We start from the raw sequence: 20,599 nt of genomic DNA, 5'->3' as shown, positions 1-20,599 counted from the left end.
GGGACCCACTTTTAACACTTTTTTATTAGTTGTAGTGGATGTTGGGACCCACTTTTAACACTTTGTAGAAATTTTTTTATTAATTTATCTCAACCGTGACACCTAAAGCGGGATGCCCAAAATTGGTCAACTGGGACTCCTAAAGCGGGATAGAGGGAGTAGTAAATTAACAAGAAATTAAACATCCAAACAAGAAAACATATAAGTTGATAATCATGGTATTTAGGCTCCACAATATTCCTTGAGAGGCTCCACAATATTTGTGGTGGTAAAATTAAAGAAGTTATAGTAATCAAAAGGCTTGTAGAGGAAAGGGTAATCTTTATTCACCAACTCTTCTGGAGCCTTAGTCACGCACCCTTCTTTCGGAAATGAAAACAATCTGATACTCTAGAGCTTCTTCATCAACGCTCACCATCACCATGTGCAATGGAGCATACAGTCGTCCGTTTGTCCATGCCTACAAATGACACATATCAGTGAAGTAAAATAAGAGATTCATTACAAATGAAAAGGCCAAGAAATTATTAAAAAAAATTATGATCTCCATTCATGGAAAAATAGTCTCAACAGTATATGACATGTATTTTAATGAAAAATTAGTGAAGTGAAGGAATTACATGTTTTGAGTACGTTGTAAAAAAATGGAAAAATAAGATTATTTTTTGTAAACGAGGATAGTAGTAACATACATGGAAAGTGGTCCCGACTATGACAACGAATGAATCAAGTGATGTTGGATCTGCAGGGATCCAAGTTTTGCCATCTTTGTTAAGAATCTGCAAATCGTTAACATGATTAAGCTGATGCAATATAGTTATGATGTTCTTGTCTGTATGGGAAACTAATCGGAAGCGCCTCGTACTTCTGGAAACGACAAAGGTAATCCATGGAGTTGATGTGTTCGTCTAAGTATTTTTCCAGTCCAAAACTCTCCAACATTATCCGCCTCACAATCTTGTCCAGTTCACACAGTTTCTCATAGTATAATTGTAAATCTTTCCTGTTACAATAGTAAAATCAAGAAGGAAGCTGCCTTAATGCACAATTTTTTTAGTCAAAATTTAATGTTCGATGAAAACTTAAAATATAATTGACATACTTGGATTTTACATGGTTTTAGAGGGTGGTTTTGTACGAATTTGATCATATTTTTTCTATTATTGGATATGCTTATATCTGCTTCACTGTTATGTTGGTATGTTGACCACTTTGTTAAGAATGTGCAGAAAAAGGTAAAATATAAGTGGATGTGCAACAACCTTGTTTTGAGACAACTTTCACTGAAGATTATGAAGCCTAACCAGCCTCAAATGCATGTCAATCTCTTCGTCATTGAAAGAGCTTCGCGTGGGTATCTCGCACGCCTCAATCGGAGTTCGGTAGAAGAAGTTATGGCCGTTATAAGAACACTGCGCTGTCTAGAAACTTTCTCTCGGCCGGGTGAATTATTACCCTATAAATTCACCCGGCCGGGTACGGTAATTCAGCGCTGAAAGAGTCAGAAAGGGGTCAAAAACCTTCACGCGGCCGAGTGAATTTATAGTGTATTAATCACATGGCCGGGTGCACTGTCTTGGCGAATTATTTTGCAGAAAACTTGATTTTCGAGAAAAGAAAAAGAAGAAAAAGGCTAGGGTTAAGAAACATTCTACACCCTACTGCCTCCAACACAAGACACACTCCCAAGAACACCTTTGAAGAGTGATTTGAAGCTTGAAGACTACAAATCGAGAGATTGAAGTTTCCATTCCATAGAATCATTCCACGCGAGTATCTATTTGCTTTATTATGTATTTGATTGAATCCTTTGTTTTGGTTTTCATGAGGAACGTGAGTTGCTAAATTTCCGGAGGAGATGATTGTGCACCCAAAAGAGTGCAATGCCATTGGTCTGAAGAGTGGTATCAATCAAGAAATTCTATCTGTACCCGAGAAGCAATCCAAAGTAAATCATGGCGAGGATGACAAAGGCGTGGTTGATGGAGAAAAGAATGAAACCGAGGAAGAAATGACTGCAAGACTGGAAAAAAAGGCCTCGAAAGAAGAACAAAGTGGCCAAAATGAGGGAGTTCTACTTTTTCAAAGCTCAATGGTGAGTCGGTGGATGAAGCAAATGAATAAACTTATTCATGCGATAGTACCAAAGAGCAATGATACGGATTCCATCATCCGGTTCAGAATAAATTGAGAGAACGTGAAGACATCGAGCCAACGACGATAACCAAAGGAATTATAGGGGAGGTAACCCCTAGTAGGTAACTTCTAGATTGTTTCCATTTTAGTTTGTCTATCATGTAAGTCTCACTTCTCCACCAACTTTTCAAACTTATTCTATGCATAGCTTTTGTTGCTTTTATTCATGTTTTAGGATAGATTTATTTTGCTTTAGACCTCCGTGAGTTGTATTGGTTTTGGGTTGTTGTGGAATTGAAATTGAATTTGTTCGAATCTTGGTTTCTTGGGGTAAAGACTAGTTGTTAATGATGAACATATCATCCTTGGTTTAAGCTATCATGGTCTTTGACTTTAGAGTTTGAGTAATAGGTGCATAAGTAACAAATTGTTTGTTTGCCTTGATTCATGCTATTACCCGAGTTAGAATTGAGCCTTAATCCTTTTATGTGTGATGTATCATCAATTGTGCTATATGTGTCTAGAACTTGTTCTTGGTCTTCTTAAGTCTACAAGTGATTTTAGAAAGAGAGGATGATGTTAGGCCATTTTTGTTAGCCATATCTTTATCCAAACACGAACCGTATTTATAACCTTTTCTTAGCCAATTTTGAGCCTTAAGTCTTTACATTTGACAAGCTAATCAATTAAGTTGGGAATCCTAGACTTACATGTAATGAAATATGAAAAATGAGAGCTGGACGAATAAAGATGTGGTGAAATTGTAAAGAAAAAAAATGGAAGTACAAGCTAAACGAAATCTAGAGAGAAAAAAAACAAGACAATTTTTGGAGGTATAAGCTAGACGAAGTCTAGAAGAGCTATTGGTTGGGTTTCTAAATAAGTGGGGACCAGATGTGAGGAAGAAGTTCGACAAAGTCTTACTTATTTGAGATTTGTTTTGGGAAATGGTCTTTTGTTGGGAATTGTAATATGTGGGTACTTGTACTTCTTATACTTTTCAGCCACTTTAGCCTAAATATTCCCTACAGTCCAAGGAACCACATCACAACCATAAGAAAAGGCCTTTTGGATCCTTGATCTATTGTCCCAACGTAGTGTTAGAGTTTGTATACTAGAAATCACGTTTCGAGTGATTGAATACTGTAAAACTCTTATTTAATTTTCCAAAGAATAAAACAGATTATTTTTGTCATAATGTTGTTATGTTTTACATTTAATGAATGTTTATGCATGTTTAAATGTATAAGTTAACTTAACAAGGTCTAAGTCTTTGTTTTAGTAAACCGGTTGTGGGCGGCGTCCACTTTAAGGTAACTTAACAAAGAAAAAGATGAATTTCACAACCTAGATGGAATTTGACTATCCATCGAGAAAGGTTGCAATGCCAGTCCACATATTTCTAAGCCTTACTGATGAACGGATCTAACGGCAAGACTTGCCCTTAGGCTATCTACTGAAAGGCGAGGTCTTGATGAATATTTGTTTCTTAATCAATGTAGGTTAGTATTGAGCATACGGTATTGATATATTGGGTAGTGGTGATTAATATCTAGCGGTGCTAGGATTGCTATTATATTGAATCGTGCGCGAGGAGAGTCTCGTTTGATAATGTCCTCAAGAGGAGCACGAAACAAGGTTTTATTATTCGGAACCTAGCTAGTTGGAGTTTGATTACGCTATGAATAATAAATAAGCGTTTCATGCTAAGTCCACTCTTGGAATTAATAAAACATTAATTAATTAAGTGCATAGCAGACATCAATTAATTAATGAACATTTTTATCTTAAGCGCGGGAAATGAAAGATAAAACGGAAACCCGGATTACTTATTATTTCGGATTTGGATGGGGAGAGTTCAATATTACTTCTGTAGTGGTTGCTCGTAATATTCCAATTAAGCTTATATTAAATTATGGGTTTAATATAATTAGTAAAAAGTAAATTGGATGAGCCCATATCCAAAACCTTCCATAGATCTCTGTCTGGGCCCAAAAGGAACTTAATATAAATAGGAGAATAAATGAGACAAAAATCATAAGTTTTAACACTGAGATTTTCGTCCCCCTCTAGCTGAAGAGGAGCTCGAAATTTTGTCCTATTCCAAAAAGGATTTCTCCTGTCTTCTTTATTTAAGTCCTAGTATTCTGGTGAGATCATCCGACACTGATATCGGAGTACAGTTCGGAAACCAGAGAGAAGATTTGTAGTCTAGTATTCAAAGCATCACGTGGAGAAGCTGCTAGCCATGTTCAATTCTTTGGAGAATTAATTAGGTATTATTTCTGCTCCGTAGAAAAGCATGTTTTAGGTTTCAATATTCTTAAAGCATGATTAATTCAAGTTATGAGCATGATACATGTGAGAATTATGCGAATAGATTTTGTTTAAATAATCCGCTAAATAGATCTGATTATTATGTGATTTATTTGTGCGATTAATAATTGTTAAATTATGTTAATCACCGCACCGCTTCCGCTGCCAGTTCCTTCAACTGGTATTAGAGCCAGTCTTTGGCTCTGATTATTTGGATTTAAATTTTGCGAAATTCATGTATGCATGTGTTAATTTGATTTCGAAGCATGTTCTTGTTTTATTGTTTATTTATTTTATGCATGATGAACTCAAGAACGTTCGAATCAAGGGCTCGTGGGAGCCGAGGGTCGACGGGCATGGGGCGATGCGCCGACGAGCAAGGGCTCATGCGCGCCACCGGCCAAGGCCGCGAACCCTAGGCGGCACCCGATGCAAATCGAGAACGACGATTGAGTGGGAGCCGACGGGCAGCGATCACGCAGCGACGCCCTGACGGGCATGGGCTCGTGCGTACCGCCGGTCAAGATCGCACGCCCTGGCCGGAGCCCGCTGTGTCGCGGGGAGGAGACGAGGTGCGGTGGCTCGTCCGAGAGTTTTCGAGACAAAAAGACTCCACCGGAAACACTAACCCTAGTCGCCCAGCCCTAGCGGCGCACAACCGAGAGCTCCACGCCGAGACCGGTAGCTGTTGGTTCGCGCGAGGCCGCCAGAGTAGTGGGAGCTCACCGGAGCTACGCGGCCATGGTTGCATGGCTGGTTGACGATGACGGAGGGAGTGTCTCTGCGGTTTTCCGACGGGAGAGAGGGAGGAGGAAGCAGCGCGTCTTCGGGCGCAGGCTGCCGGCGGCGGTCGGACGGTGATTTTGCCGTTCCGGCGAGCGTCTCGGCGGAAAATGTTCGTATCTTCGTCGTGTTGATTCGTGCAAACCTCGAACAACAAGATATTGACGAAAGATTATTTTAATGATTATTTAATTCCTACATTAAAAGTTATCATTATAAATAATATTATTTAATGAAATAATATATTTTGGGAAGATTTCCCTAGATTTTAGGAATATTTTGATTATTTTCTATATCTATGGAATATTTTATATCCTAGATGATATAGATGAGAATAATTTAATAGTTTCCTAATTATGATATATATCTAGAATCTCTAAATAAGATAGATATATAAGATTACATTAAATAATATAATTATTTTCTTCCTAAGTCTTGAATATGGAAATTATATGAATTTAATTTTTCGTGTCTAATTAAGATTTAAATAATGTACTTTATTTTAGATACATCTTATAGTATGACATGAATAAGAATTAAATTCTAGATTAATTAATTCCCGAACTAAGATATTAAAGATAATAAAAGATTTAATTATGCAGTCAATTAAATACCAACAGAATTTAATTAGTCTTAATCTGCTTTAAGGCTAAAGGATAATTAATGAAAAACCATAACCCAAATATCTAAGCGATAATCATGAACTAAAAGTTTATATATGGTCTCCATCGGTTGGACTGCCAAAATTTTGTGAAGCTGATTTTCTAATATTATTGCCACCTGCATCTTATAGTAGGGACAATAATCCTACGAAAACAGTAAGTTTATAAGGGCGAAATTCTCACATAATAAATAGAATGAACTAGAAAGTGGTTCCCAATATTATTGTCACCTGCAAAGTAGGGACAATAATCCTAAGGAACTGCGAGTTTCAGAGTTCAATCAGAATTTATGAGATAGCTTGGTTTTGTTATCAGCACATGAACATTGTTATGGGAGTGTGTTGTAGAAATAAAATTCTTTAATGCTAAATCTGATGGTCGTGCTTAGGCAACATTAGGCGTATTAACCCCCAAAGGAGGATACAATTTAATGCGTCGTTGTTGTGACCAGTAAAATTGTCAAAATTTTAATGCGTATTAACCTCCAAAGGAGGGCACAATTTATTAATTTTGTTGTTGTAAGATTTTGAAAAGTTTTATGGTTAATCTCCTCAATTTCCTTACATAATTTTATGACAAATTGTAAATTCTTCTGTTTGCAGTGCAATAAAATCCGTCAAGATGTCTTTTAATCCAATTTCTGCAATTCTCAAAGAAAACAAACTCGAGGGCCAAAATTACATAGAATGGAAACAAAATTTGGATATCGTTCTCACAGCAGAAGAGTACAAGTTTATGCTCACTACTCCACAGCCTCCAGTTCCCGCGGCTAATGCCTCGGTGGGAGTTCAGAATGCGCATAAAGGCGAATGAGATGGCTAAGTGCTACATGTTGGCATCTATGTCTTCAGTACTCAAGCATCAACATTCTGCCATGGCAACTGCCGCCAAGATTAAGCAAAATCTTCCAAATCTTTTTGGTTCTCAAAATCGAACGACTAAGTCTCAAGCCTTTCGGAGTATCATTACGAAGTCTATGAAGGAAGGCACATCTGTGAGGCAACATGTCCTCGAGATGATGAGCCACCTCAATCAGATTGAGGTTTTGGGAGGGTGATGCACTTTTTATTTGCACTATAAATACCTGCAAGTATACAGAGTAGGTATAGTATAGCAAAAGGTTAGTACCGGGTATCGAACACGGGGAAGATGTACACAAAGTGTCTATCTTCTACTAGAACTCAATTACTATCTGGAGAAACAAGAATTTTTGGAAACTTTTGAAAACAGTAAATATTAAAAACAGTAAACAACTAAATGCAAGCAAATCACGGAGAGAAAAGTATAGAGATAAGGGGAATTCCAGGGATGTGCTTTCACTTTTATGGTTATACAAATTCCAAACTACAATACCCTAGCACAGTTAATACTTTGAAAGGACGAGTCACCTAGCTTATGCTCATGCGATACAAACGTTGATTACTAACATTACGGTTGTCAATCCTAACACGTAACTCCAAAAAGCTCCTAAGACCCTTGAAAAGTCCTCACTCTCAATTAACAGTGCCGTTTTAAAGGAAGCTAACTGTAGTGTCTACTAAGTGGATCTAACTCGCTAGAACTCTGTCACAGTTATGAAGCAAGTTGTATTGAATCATACATAATTGTGTCACTCAATTATGAAGCATCATGATTAACTTAGGGAAGAAACAAAACGGATATTAAATAGGAAACGGAATTGTATAACCAAAGTTGCTACTAACACATCCCTAGAATCCTATGAGTTTAGTTACACATGACTGAATAAACTAAAAACATAGATTGAAGTGAAAACAATCTGAACATAAAACTAAAGCAAATAAAACCCGTAGGTTGAATCCTTGTCGTTCTTGATGTTCTTGAAATCCTTCTTCAACTCCTTGCACAATTGAAGTACTCTAGCTTTTGATCTCTATGAATGTGTTCTTGTTGTGTGAAAAAAACTCTTCTTTTGATGAAGCTTGAGGTCCTATTTATAGGGGAAGATTATTCCTCATCATAGAAGGAAAAGATCTTCAAAATTTGGTAAATCTTGGAGCAAATCTAGGGCTGGTCGGATTCGCCGCCTTTCTCCGGCGGGCCGCCGCACCTTGGCCGGCGGTCGCCGCGTTGGAGTCCAGAGACTCTGACCCTTCGGTGGCGGACCGCCACATGTCCTCCGGCGGTCGCCGGGCGAGACTCTTCTCCTAGCGTAAATTTCCGAGGCGGGCCGCCACATAGCTCTGACCGCCGGGCGCCGGCGGTCGCCGTACAACTTCGCGGCGGTCGCTGGTCGCCGTCTGACTCCAGATTTCCCGACTATGCGTTTTTACTCCCCTTTTCGGCTCAAATATGCACATTTCTCACAAAACACGTCAAAATACCAAAATGTATAGAATATGCAAATAATGGACATGTAGAGTGATTTTGATAACAAAAACGGACCAAATAATGGCCTTAAAACAGTGCAAAATCTGGGCGTATCAACTCCCCCAAACTTACATTTTTGTTTGTCCTCGAACAAAACACTAAAGACACAAGAATAGACGCACGGAATGCACAAGGACTAGACGTCATAATTGCCTCAAAAGATGAAAGAATAGATTAAGCATGGATTAACACAATCAAATCAAGCAAGGCTTAATAGTGCACTTTCATTACTAACTCGTGGAACACCTTGAATTCAAGCACTCACATGTGGCAAACTTCCAAAGATGGGAAGTGTTCTTTCTCTCACTCTCAAAGTGTATAAAGGTAAAGTGTAAATCACTCAAATCATGCATCATGCAAAGTTTACCATAGGCTTGCTCAAAGTCTAATCCCTCCTCTACTCAATGTGATTAAGCATCAAAAGTCCGAAAGGTCTTTCTTTTCGGTTGTAACATAGGCTCTTTGGTAGGTGAGGAATATTTGGCTAAAAAGTGACTCAAATATAAAAATATCCCAAGTAGAGTTAAGATGACTCCACTTTTCTAAAACTTAAGGCACTTCTAACACTTTATTTTTCTCCTTCAATTTACTTTCAATCCTTTGATTTTATTTTCTTTTCACAACCTTTCACAAATTTGTTTTTTCTTTTTTTTTTTTTTTTTTTATTACACATCCTTTCTTTTTTTTTTCCTAAGATCAAGCACATATTTGGAATTTTTCTCAATTTCACAACTTGTACTTTCTTAATATTAAGCACACTACTTTTTATACTTTCCTCCTTATCTCTCCAATTCCTTTACAAAAGAAGATAACAAAAACTATACTAACCCAAGGAATTGTCCCCCCATTTATTTTGGCTTCCAAAAAAAAGGCTTAAAGGCTCAAAATTGGCTCCAAAGGAAAAATTTGAGAGGGTCAAAAATTTTGGATATAAAAGTAGCTAAGAAAACACGGCCTAACATCCTCCTAAATCAACTTAAACACTATGTAAACTTAGGCAGACTAGGAGCAAGTTCTAGAAACATATACATGCATACAGATAAATCACACAAGAAAGAATTTAAGGCTCAAATCTCACAAGGTAAAAGCACGATTCAAGGCGAACAAGCAATTCACTAATTATGCACCTTTTCACCCAACCATCATATCAAAACGTTAAGCCACACTTAAACATAGATGGAATATAATATCATTGGCAACTCGGTCTAAAGTGTCCCTAAGCATGCGTGTTTCTAAGTTCTTCATGTTATGTTCATGACATGGATTCAAGAAAACATTTTTAGAACACAAAAATCTCCTACGGGTTTTTGGAAAATTAAAGCAAAAACAAACTAACAACAAAAAGAAAACCCTAAACTCACGGTCCACCACTTCATCCCCCCAAACTTATTTACAACAAAGTGTAAAATAAGTTTGTAGAGTCGGTAGGGACGTGAGTATACTACTAAAAACAAAAACGTACCCTGAAAAATTTCGCGTAGAGGTTGAGCGGGGCGAAAATTTGAAGAATTTCGAAAAATCGCGCTGGAAAATTGTGCCCAGGTGGCGGTCCGCCGCAGCTGTTCGGCGGTCGCCGCACGTCAAAGATGCTTTCCAGCGTTCAGGTGGCGGACCGCCGCAGAGCTTGCGGCGGTCGCCACGGAGAGGTCAGAACCTGCAAAAATTTTTGCAAAGCACAAAATTAAACCAAAACCAAAAATACTTAAAATTAAAGCAAAAATTGTTAAAACAAGGAAATAAATCGTCTCAAAAATATCCAAAAACATGGTACAAATGCTCATTTAAAGTCATCGAGCTTGACTTCTTCAATCTTGAGGAGGTGGAGGGAAACGGGCGCTAAGATCCTCGAAAGCTCCAACGAGGTACGTGATATCACTCCTCATTGTCTCTCGTTCCTCTCTAGCTTCGGCGGCCATCCTTCGGAGCTCTTCATATTGTTGACGCCGATGAACGTCTTCCAAACGTTGTTGCTCCCAAAATTCTTGCTCCGCCGTGCGCCAATCGCCTTGAGCCGTCCACCCTTGGCGGTTGTAGGCATTCTCCGCTTTCCTTTTTGATCTCATTATCCTACAAAAGAAATTACACTCTTAAAAGAGCATCAACAAGTAGGAGATTAAAAGTTCCCCCAAACTTGCATTCAACCAAGTAAAAATCAAGAGATAAGAACTTATATGCAAGCTTGGGTAAAATAGCATCCTAATTTTTAGCATAATAACATTTTAAGCAAAAACAACCAAATTAGGACACAAAAAAACATCCCCCAACGTGAATTCATCCCCCATGCAGAGACGTATCAACCAAATATCCATAAAAACCAACAATCTCTACAAAATCACAAATATTGCAATTCATGGAAGTAATAATAGCCTCACAATGCTATGAACATGATTGCTACTTTTAAACTCTAAAAACCAAGAGAGAATCATCATTCACAACTTAATAATCACCAACCAAGCAAATTTTAAACCATAGAATTCAAAAATTCATACACATAATCATCCCCCATCATGAATTAAGAGATTCTACCGAACAATTCACCCAAAATAAAGCACAATCCATGGAAGAAGTAAAGAAAAACCCAGAAATTGAATTAGGATTCATACCTTTTTGTGGAGAGAATTTGTAGAAGAAGAGCTCTAGACTTTGAGAGAATTGAGAGAATGATAGTGTGGGTGTGTGAATTTGGTGATTTATATAGGTGGGGGTTGTGTGCAAGGAAGGAATTTGAGAAGGAATGTGAAAAGGAATGGAAAACATACCTTTTATGGTGGAAATCCCGTCTCTGGACTGCGTGTGGCGACCGCCGCGTCTCTCGTGGCGGGCCGCCACACGGGCCTTCGTAAACAGCAATCCTGGCGGGCCGCCGCGGCCTGTGCAGCGGTTACTCTGGCCCGCCCTAGGCCCGATCCTTCCTGCACATGTTAACACACGTGTGGCGACCGCCGTGCTTTAAGTGCGGCGACCGCAACCATTTTTTTTTTTTTTTTTTTTTTTTAACAGAACATAAAAAAAAAAACGAGAAAATAAAAAAAGTAAAAGAAAATTGGGTTGCCTCCGAATAAGCGCTTTTGTTAAAGTCGTTAGCTCGACTTGAAGTGGCCCACTAGTTGGGCGGATCAATAACTCGAGTGTTGAAAATTGGCATAGGGAGCAATTTGGTCCCTAGCTTCTTCCACCACTTGTACTTCCCCTCTTTCGTTTTGATGACGTATATCTCGGGGTCCTCTTTGGGTGTTTTCTTTCTCTTCTGTTTCTTCTTCTGTGGAGCAGATGTATAAGAATTAGCATCACCCTTTTTAGAAGAGTGTCTTACCTCTTTGACAATGTAGATAGTGGAGGTAGAAGGATCCTCCGCTTCAAAGGGATCTTTGGACTTGGTCAAGTCGGTAGCCATGACTGCTCTGCACTGTTGTTCCATTTTTGCCCGCTTTGCCTCCTCAAACTTTAGCATCTCGCTCTCGATCTTATAGGTGGATTGACCATGATTATCACTGATTGTGATCTCGCCACGACCTACATCAATCAAAGCTTTGCAAGTGGCAAGAAAATCTCTCCCTAAGATTAGAGGGACGTTCTTGTCTACTTTCATGTCAAGCACAATAAAGTCGGCAGGAAAAATAAAATCATCAACTTTAACTAAGACATCCTCAATCATACCTACAGTCTTGATGGACGAGTTATCGGCCAACCTGAGTGTTACATCTGAAGATTTGAGTGGCCCGATGTTGAGCTTTTCGTAGTATTTCAGTGGCATGAGATTGATGGACGATCCTAAGTCGCACAGTGCTTTGTCAACCTTCCCTTCTCCAATTCGGCACCTAATGATGAACTGGCCCGGATCTCTTTGCTTCACTGCCCTTTCCTTTTGGATGATCTCGCTGCAATGATGCGGTAGCTTAAGGTCGGCTTTAGTCGGCTTTTTTTTCCTCATTACCGCCTCCCTTAGTAGCCTCGCATACTTTGGTATCTCCTGCAACGATTCAACAAGTGGAATGTTAGTATGGACTTTGCAAAACATGTTAAGGAATTGCTTGAACTGCTCTTCAAGCTTGAACTTCCTCTTTAGCTGAAAAGGGAGTACAATCCCGTTGTGCCGCACAAGCTCCTGCTTAGTGGACGATTTTGCCTTCTCAGTGGCGGGCCGCTGCGGGGTGTGTGGCGGTCCGCCGGCGACTGGGCAGTCCTGCGTGGTTGACTCTGCCGTCTCAGTGGCGGGCCGCTGCGGGGTGTTCGGCGGTCCGCCGGCGACTGGGCAGTCCCCAGATTTCTGCTTTGCCACCCACTTCTTGTTAATATCATCCACTCTTGCTGCTGCCTTTGCTCTATCCTCATCTAACTTCTTCTGAATTTGCTCCATTTGAGTGGTAATATTGGTTACAGCTGCCGAGATTGTGTTCATTCCTTGCTCGAGGTTGTTTATCCTTGCTTCGACCACTCCGATCTTGGTGTCATTAATCTTCCTATCTTGCGTAATTACCTCCAAAATCTTCGTGATTCTTGTTCATACTTGTCTTCCTTTCATCGGCTCAACCACTCCTCCTTTGCTAACATTAAATCCTGCAGGGGGTTGCAAGTAATTATTGTTAGAATAAGAAAGATTTGGGTGCGGACGGTTCCCATTATAATTATTGAAATTACCGCCCCCCTGATTAGGGCGATAATTGTTATTGTAGTTTCTGGGACCGCCTCTTTGCACGTAGTTGATTTCTTCCACAGTTGATATGGCAGTTTCGGGTGCCTTGACCGCCACTATGGAAGTTGCCGGAATTGGATCTTCCTTCCTCGAGATGTCCATTTGATCAATCCTGACTCTAAGTTCTGCTAACTCCTTAGCAAAAGAACTTTCTTCGGCCTCTTCTATGGCTGCTACTCTTCTCGTGGCATGCCTTTCCTTCGACCACCCCCGACTGTTGGTGGCGAACTCCTCGATCACCGCCATGGCATCCTCTCCTGTCTTTCTTAGAAATCCTCCATTTGCCCCTGAATCAAGAATAGCACATATTTTCTCATTAAATCCATTATAGAGGATTCCTACCTGATGGTCTATGGAAAAACCATGGTTTGGGCACTTTCGAAGAAGAGAGCTTTGAAACGAGCAAATGCCTCATAGAGGGGCTCGTCATGGCCTTGTGTGAACTGAAAGATCTCACTTTTGAGCTTCAAAATAGTGCCTGGAGGGTAGTATTTGTCGAGGAAGGTAGCTACGATGTCCTTCCATGTGGAGACCTTTTCTGGTGGCATACACTCAAACCACTCCTTAGCAGAATCAATCAATGAGAATGGAAAAAGTCTTACCCGTATGGCATCGTCGTCGACACCATTTAATTTCAGAGTGTTTGCGATTTCCACGAATTTGGAGAGATGGCGGTTAGCATCTTCAGTCGCCCTACCTGCAAAAGGAGTTTGCTCGACCCTTTGGATAAGGGGCATGCGTAACTCAAAATTGTTAGCATCAATACGAGGGCCGTTAGGAAAAGTGATCATATTCCCATGATTGAACATGTTCATCACAGGTAATGTTTCTCTGTTCTTCTTTTCCATGGCTTCTCGGGCTGCTCTCTCCGCATCTCTCTCATCCATCAGCAACTTCACCATCTCCTGCAGCTTCTCAATATCTGTTCGGTCACCCATTGTTCCTGATCCTTTTACACTTCTTATTATTCTACGAGTTCTTTCAAGTTCTAAATCAAGTGGCTCTAAGATGTACTTCCAAGAACGCGTTCGCATACAAAACCTGCAAGACTCGAAAACAATAAAAAAATTAAAACAAAAAGCAATAAAAATCCAAAGTAGTAAAATTATCGTTTGAAGATATCACTCCAAAGTGAATTGTCTTCCCCGGCAACGGCGCCAAAAACTTGATGCACTTTTTATTTGCACTATAAATACCTGCAAGTATACAGAGTAGGTATAGTATAGCAAAAGGTTAGTACCGGGTATCGAACACGGGGAAGATGTACACAAAGTGTCTATCTTCTACTAAAACTCAATTACTATCTGGAGAAACAAGAATTTTTGGAAACTTTTGAAAACAGTAAATATTAAAAACAGTAAACAACTAAATGCAAGCAAATCACGGAGAGAAAAGTATAGAGATAAGGGGAATTCCAGGGATGTGCTTTCACTTTTATGGTTATACAAATTCCAAACTACAATACCCTAGCACAGTTAATACTTTGAAAGGACGAGTCACCTAGCTTATGCTCATGCGATACAAACGTTGATTACTAACATTACGGTTGTCAATCCTAACACGTAACTCCAAAAAGCTCCTAAGACCCTTGAAAAGTCCTCACTCTCAATTAACAGTGCCGTTTTAAAGGAAGCTAACTGTAGTGTCTACTAAGTGGATCTAACTCGCTAGAACTCTGTCACAGTTATGAAGCAAGTTGTATTGAATCATACATAATTGTGTCACTCAATTATGAAGCATCATGATTAACTTAGGGAAGAAACAAAGTAAAAACAAAACGGATATTAAATAGGAAACGGAATTGTATAACCAAAGTTGCTACTAACACATCCCTAGAATCCTATGAGTTTAGTTACACATGACTGAATAAACTAAAAACATAGATTGAAGGGAAAACAATTTGAACATAAAACTAAAGCAAATAAAACCCGTAGGTTGAATCCTTGTCGTTCTTGATGTTCTTGAAATCCTTCTCCAACTCCTTGCACAATTGAAGTACTCTAGCTTTTGATCTCTATGAATGTTGCAAGTAGTCACTCTCTTTCTCTATGAATGTGTTCTTGTTGTGTGAAAACTCTTTTTGATGAAGCTTGAGGTCCTATTTATAGGGGAAGATTATTCCTCATCATAGAAGGAAAAGATCTTCAAAATTTGGTAAATCTTGGAGCAAATCTAGGGCTGGTCGGATTCGCCGCCTTTCTCCGGCGGGCCGCCGCACCTTGGCCGGCGGTCGCCGCGTTGGAGTCCAGAGACTCTGACCCTTCGGTGGCGGACCGCCACATGTCCTCCGGCGGTCGCCGGGCGAGACTCTTCTCCTAGCGTAAATTTCCGAGGCGGGCCGCCACATAGCTCTGACCGCCGGGCGCCGGCGGTCGCCGTACAACTTCGCGGCGGTCGCTGGTCGCCGTCTGACTCCGGATTTCCAGACTATGCGTTTTTACTCCCCTTTTCGGCTCAAATATGCACATTTCTCACAAAACACGTCAAAATACCAAAATGTATAGAATATGCAAATAATGGACATGTAGAGTGATTTTGATAACAAAAACGGACCGAATAATGGCCTTAAAACAGTGCAAAATCCGGGCGTATCAGAGGGACGATCGATCCCGAGTCCCAGATTACTATAATCCTTCAGAGTCTTCCCCCTAGCTTCCAGCAGTTCAAGCTCAATTTCGAGATGAACAAGCGGTATTACACTTTGGCTGAGCTGCTGACTGAACTTCAGTCGGCGGAGGACCTTATGGTTCAAGCTAAAGTAGCTATGCTGAGTCCGGCGCCTAATTCCTCTGGCTCTAAGCCTCGCATAGGAGAGAAAGGGGCACCGAACCTAGTGGCAGCTAAGATTGCTAAGGGAAAGAAGAAGAAGAAGGCCGATAAGAAGCCTACTGGAAAATGCTTCAAGTGTGGAGAGAACCGTCATTGGAAGCCAGACTGCCCTAAAAAGGGCAAGGCTACAGGTATGCACCATGCTCTAGTAGTCGAGTCATGTTTGGCTTCGACATCTACTCATACGTGGGTTATTGATACTGGAGCAACTGATCATATATGTTTTGATCCTGACTTAATGCAGGTGACAAGACGGTTACATGATCGTGAGATCGAAGTCCGGCTGGGCGACGCTACTAAAGTGGCGGCCGTTGCAGTGGGAGACGTTTATTTGCGTTTTTCTAGTGATAGATTTTTTATTTTGAAGAATGTTTTATTGATACCTGCTTTTAGAAGAAATTTAAGTTCAGTTTCTAAATTGTCTTTTGATGGATATTCGATTTCTTTTAATGACAATTGCGTTATTAAGAAAGATGGCTCTTATATCTGTCGTGGTATCATGGAAAACAATCTGTACACAATCACTTCTACACAGTTTAATCAACGTAAATCAGAACTCAATGTTACATCGATAATTTTTAAGAAAAGAAAAGAACCTTCAATTTCAATGAATGAAACGTACTTATGGCACCTTAGACTTGGTCATGCCAACGAAAGAAGGATTCATGCGTGAAGGGGTTGGCAGCGGAAGCGCTCACATAAATCAATTACAGATAATTCAGATCTATTTAGCGGATTATTCAGACAAATTCTATTCGCGTAATTATCTCACGTATCATGCTCATAACACAAATAATAACATGCTTTAAATTAATTGAAACCTAAAACATGCTTTTCTAAGGTTCAGCCATTATACCTTGATGATTCTCCAAAGAATCGAAGATGGCTAGCGCCTTCTCCACGTGAAGATCTTTAGTACAAAACCACAGATCTTCTGACTGGTTACCGGACTGTGAACTGATATCAGGGTGGGCTGATCTCACCAGTGCACTAGGACTTAAATAGAGAAGACAGAAATCCTTTCCCCCGGAGGAGAGAAAATTCGACCACCACTAGGAGTAGGGGGGCCGATAATTTTAGAGAAAATTTAAGTGTATTTTTTGTCTCCTTTATTCTCCTATTTATAATAAGTCACATATTGGGCCCAGACAGGGATCTATGGAAGGCTTTGGATATGGGCTCCTACAATTAGCTTTTTACTAATTAAATTAAACCCAATTTAATATAAGCTAGAAATTGGAATATTACGAGCAGCAACTACAGAAGTAATACTGTAGAGATAAGGAGAAAAAGTATTAAAAAAGTAGTGTGCTTAAATGTTGAAAAGTACAAGTTGTGAAATAGTGAAAATTTCAAATAAACATGGGCTTGATCTAGAAAGAAAAGAAAAAGAAAGAAAGGTTATGAAAAAGAAAAAAAAAAGAGAAAGAAAAGAAAAATCAAAGGATTTTTGAGAAGTGAGAAGAAATATAGACAAAGTCTAAATTTACTAAGATTTGAATCGTTGGTTGAGTGCTAAGTTTGTCGTGGTAGAAATTGATCACTTTTGCTATGTTCGGGTTTAGTCACTTTTTAGTCAAATTTTCCCCACCTACCAAAGAGCCTACATTACTACAGAAAATAAAGACCTTTCAGACATTTGATGCTTAATCACATCTAGTAGAGGAGGGATTAGACTTTGAGCAAGCCTATGGTAAACTTTGCATGGTGCATGATTTGAGTGCTATACACTTTACCTTTATACACTTTGAGAGTGAGAGAAAGAACACTTCCCATCTTTGGAAGTTTGCCACATGTGAGTGATTGAATTCAAGGTGTTCCATGAGTTAGTAATGAAAGTGCACTAATAAGCCTTGCTTGATTTAATTGCGTTAATTCATGCTTAATATGCTCTTTCATCTCTTGAGGCAATTATGACGTCTAGTCCTTGTGCATTCCGTGCGTCTGTATTTGTGTCTTTATTATTTTTTTCGAGGACAAACAAAAATATAAGTTTAGGGGAGTTGATACACTCGGATTTTGCACGGTTTTAAGACCATTATTTGGTTCGTTTTGAGTGTCAAAGTTACATGTCCATTATTCGCACATTTTATCTATTTTTGTATTTTAACGTGTTTTGTGAGAAAATGTGCAAAATAGAGAGAAAAGGGGCATAAAAAGGTGAATATCCGGAAGCTGGAACTGAAGAGATGCCCAGCGGGCCGCTGCAACATGCACAGTGGTCGCTGCAAAGGCTCTAGAGGGCTTTGACACTCTCCAACGGTCGCTACACCCTTGCCAGCGACCGCTGGGAAAATGCGGCGCGCAATAGCTGTCTTCAAACTCAATTTTCCGGCGATACAGAAGTCCGATCACGGAGTTCTACATGTGATTCTCTTAGTATTGAAAAGAGCTTCATAATGGTGCCAAGATCAACTCAATCGGAGTTCTGTGGAGAGAGTTATTACCGTTCTACCAAAGTCGCGCAAAGTTGACAGCTGCAGTCTAGGCGGAAATTTAAAGAAGGAGAGAAGATATTACATCATTCCTAATGCTTGGAGGAAACTTATTACCAAATTTAAATCTTTCTCAAGCCTATATATACACCATAATCTCATTCATATAATTCAACCCATCCATAGCCCCCAAAAGGGGAGCCTTCATGCCCCCCCCCCTCCTATTCTCCAACCCTAATTCCTTCATACATCATTCCATCACTATTCTTGGAGATTGAAGCAAGGCAAGAGGAGCATGGAGACTTCAAGATTCATCCTTGGATTTTGTTTGTTTATTTCATGTCTCGTACTTTAATTATTGTTTTAGCATGGAGACTTCAAGATTCATCCTTGGGGTTTGTTTGTTTATTTCATGTCTCGTACTTTAATTATTTTTTTAGTTCATATGTCTGTGGATTGCTAAACAATAGAATTTTGAGGTTTGATAGTATTTGACTTTTACGTAGTTCTTTTTATGTTTAATGTTCAGAACTCGTTTCCACTTGAACTTTGGTTCGACTAATTGGCCGTTACCTTGATTATTGTCAATCTTTGATCGGTGATAGCTTTGATTGGTTTATCGTATATGTTCATACAATAATTGTGACATGAGTATTGATGCCTGATAGGGAGAAATCGTGGTAAAACTTGAGTCGGATCAACGTAGAACTAATTATAATAACTAAAGAGTTAGTGAAATCATTATCCTTGAAATTCCTCTATTTGTCTGATTCTATCTTCTTTGTTTTTATGCTTTTACTTTATCTATTTTTGTTTAGTTTCAAATCCAAAACTCTTGTTTCTCTAGATAGTATTTGACGCTTAGTACATGATAGCCAGTTGCAATTATATTCCCCGTGTTCGATATCCTGGTACTGACCTTTAGCTATAGTATATCTACCATGTATACTTGCGGGTATGTTTAGTGCTAATAAATAGTGCATCACCCATACACTTGCGGATATTTCTCATGTTAAAATAAATCCAGTCAATAATGCACCCCAATTGATATTTGCAAATAAACATAAACAATATTCAACAAAAGTTAATGTAAAAAAGAAACTATGTAGAACACTACTACAAAGGTATCATAAGAGAAACTATTATATGAATCTCAATAGTCAATTCATCAAAAGTTAGCAACCTTAAGCTTTTTAGTAGACCCACATGTATTAAAATGGTCTTTAAGATGTTAATATTAATAAATTAAACAAAAGAGGGATTAAACCTGATAGTGGGATTGCCTTGATCAGGCCACATGAGGTTAGCGAAGGTGTCGACTTCGGGAAACGAGAGAACGCCATCGATGCCTATACTTTCCACGAGTGGAATGTTTTGAATGTAGCTTCAAAACAACCATATTATTGAAGGGTTTCTCGAATTTAGATTTTGGTTGATTCCCACCTTGGAGAATCATTTTCTCATAGGTTGCTCAAATCAATCAAAGGAACCTTCATGCTTACACAACTCATTTTTATGAATAAAAACTTAGGTAGCTCTCTTCTTGAATGATAACTCAAATGATCTTGGTTGTGGTTATGGTATAATTTCCATTTTATAGAGCTGTTTATAGATCTTGGTTGTGGTTATGCTCTGTTCGGTTTGTAAGATTGTATCCGAGATTAAATTTGTTGTGTGTTTGGTTCATGAGATTAAAATCCATAACACAATCCTAGATGGATCATGAGATAATTAGTCATAGCTAACCCCTACGACTAATATAATTTCACAACTCAATCTCAGGTTATATCTTGGTATTATTTTATCTTGGAAAGCAAACAGTTCATTTTAATCTGTTTAATTATTCATTAAAAAGCTCTGTTTAATTATTCATTAAAAAGCTCACTTTGTAGGGATGGGTATGCATGAATACTTGTTAACATAGTACGGACCTAACTAACCTAATCCAATCTAATACAGGCTCAAATATGACCCACAACAACTAACTCTATACTACTACTGGTACTACTACTTCTTCTACTACTTCGATTTTAATTATTTGTACTTTAAGTCTCTAGGATTACCCTTAATATCGAAAGACTATAAGCATATAACAAGAACAAGTAAATAATAGAAACAAGAGGAAATAAACACAAGTGAAAGATACCACAAAGAGGAGAGTAGAGTTTTGGATCCAACTACAATGGAATTGTTGTGCGATTGATTCAACAACTTCGATTACCCATTTTAAGTCTCTAGGATTACTAGGAAAGTCGCTAGTCTAGGTTGAGCCCCCTCGCGAGTGTACTCATCCCGTTGATTAACCCTTAATATTGAAGTCTCCTTCTAATACGTTTAGATTAACTCCATAGATCAAA

At 39.1% G+C, this 20,599-nt stretch overlaps 1 non-coding gene and 1 pseudogene across 1 annotated transcript; one reads left to right on the top strand and one right to left on the bottom strand.

Annotated features, from left to right (window-relative positions):
- Positions 1-222: 222 nt before the first annotated feature.
- LOC148923604 (putative 2-oxoglutarate-dependent dioxygenase AOP1.2 pseudogene) lies at positions 223-19,738 on the bottom strand (annotated as a pseudogene).
- LOC148923605 (small nucleolar RNA R71) lies at positions 13,337-13,445 on the top strand. Its single transcript, XR_016133088.1, has one exon. It is a non-coding gene; the product is annotated as a small nucleolar RNA R71 (small nucleolar RNA).
- Positions 19,739-20,599: the final 861 nt, after the last annotated feature.

This window comes from Salvia hispanica, chromosome 6 (genome assembly GCF_029641045.1).
Source record: "Salvia hispanica isolate PSC_SH4W2 chromosome 6, Shi_PSC_v1, whole genome shotgun sequence".
NCBI lineage: Eukaryota > Viridiplantae > Streptophyta > Magnoliopsida > Lamiales > Lamiaceae > Salvia > Salvia hispanica.
Note: the sequence above shows the minus strand (reverse complement) of the source record. Positions and strands in the feature narration are given on the sequence as shown.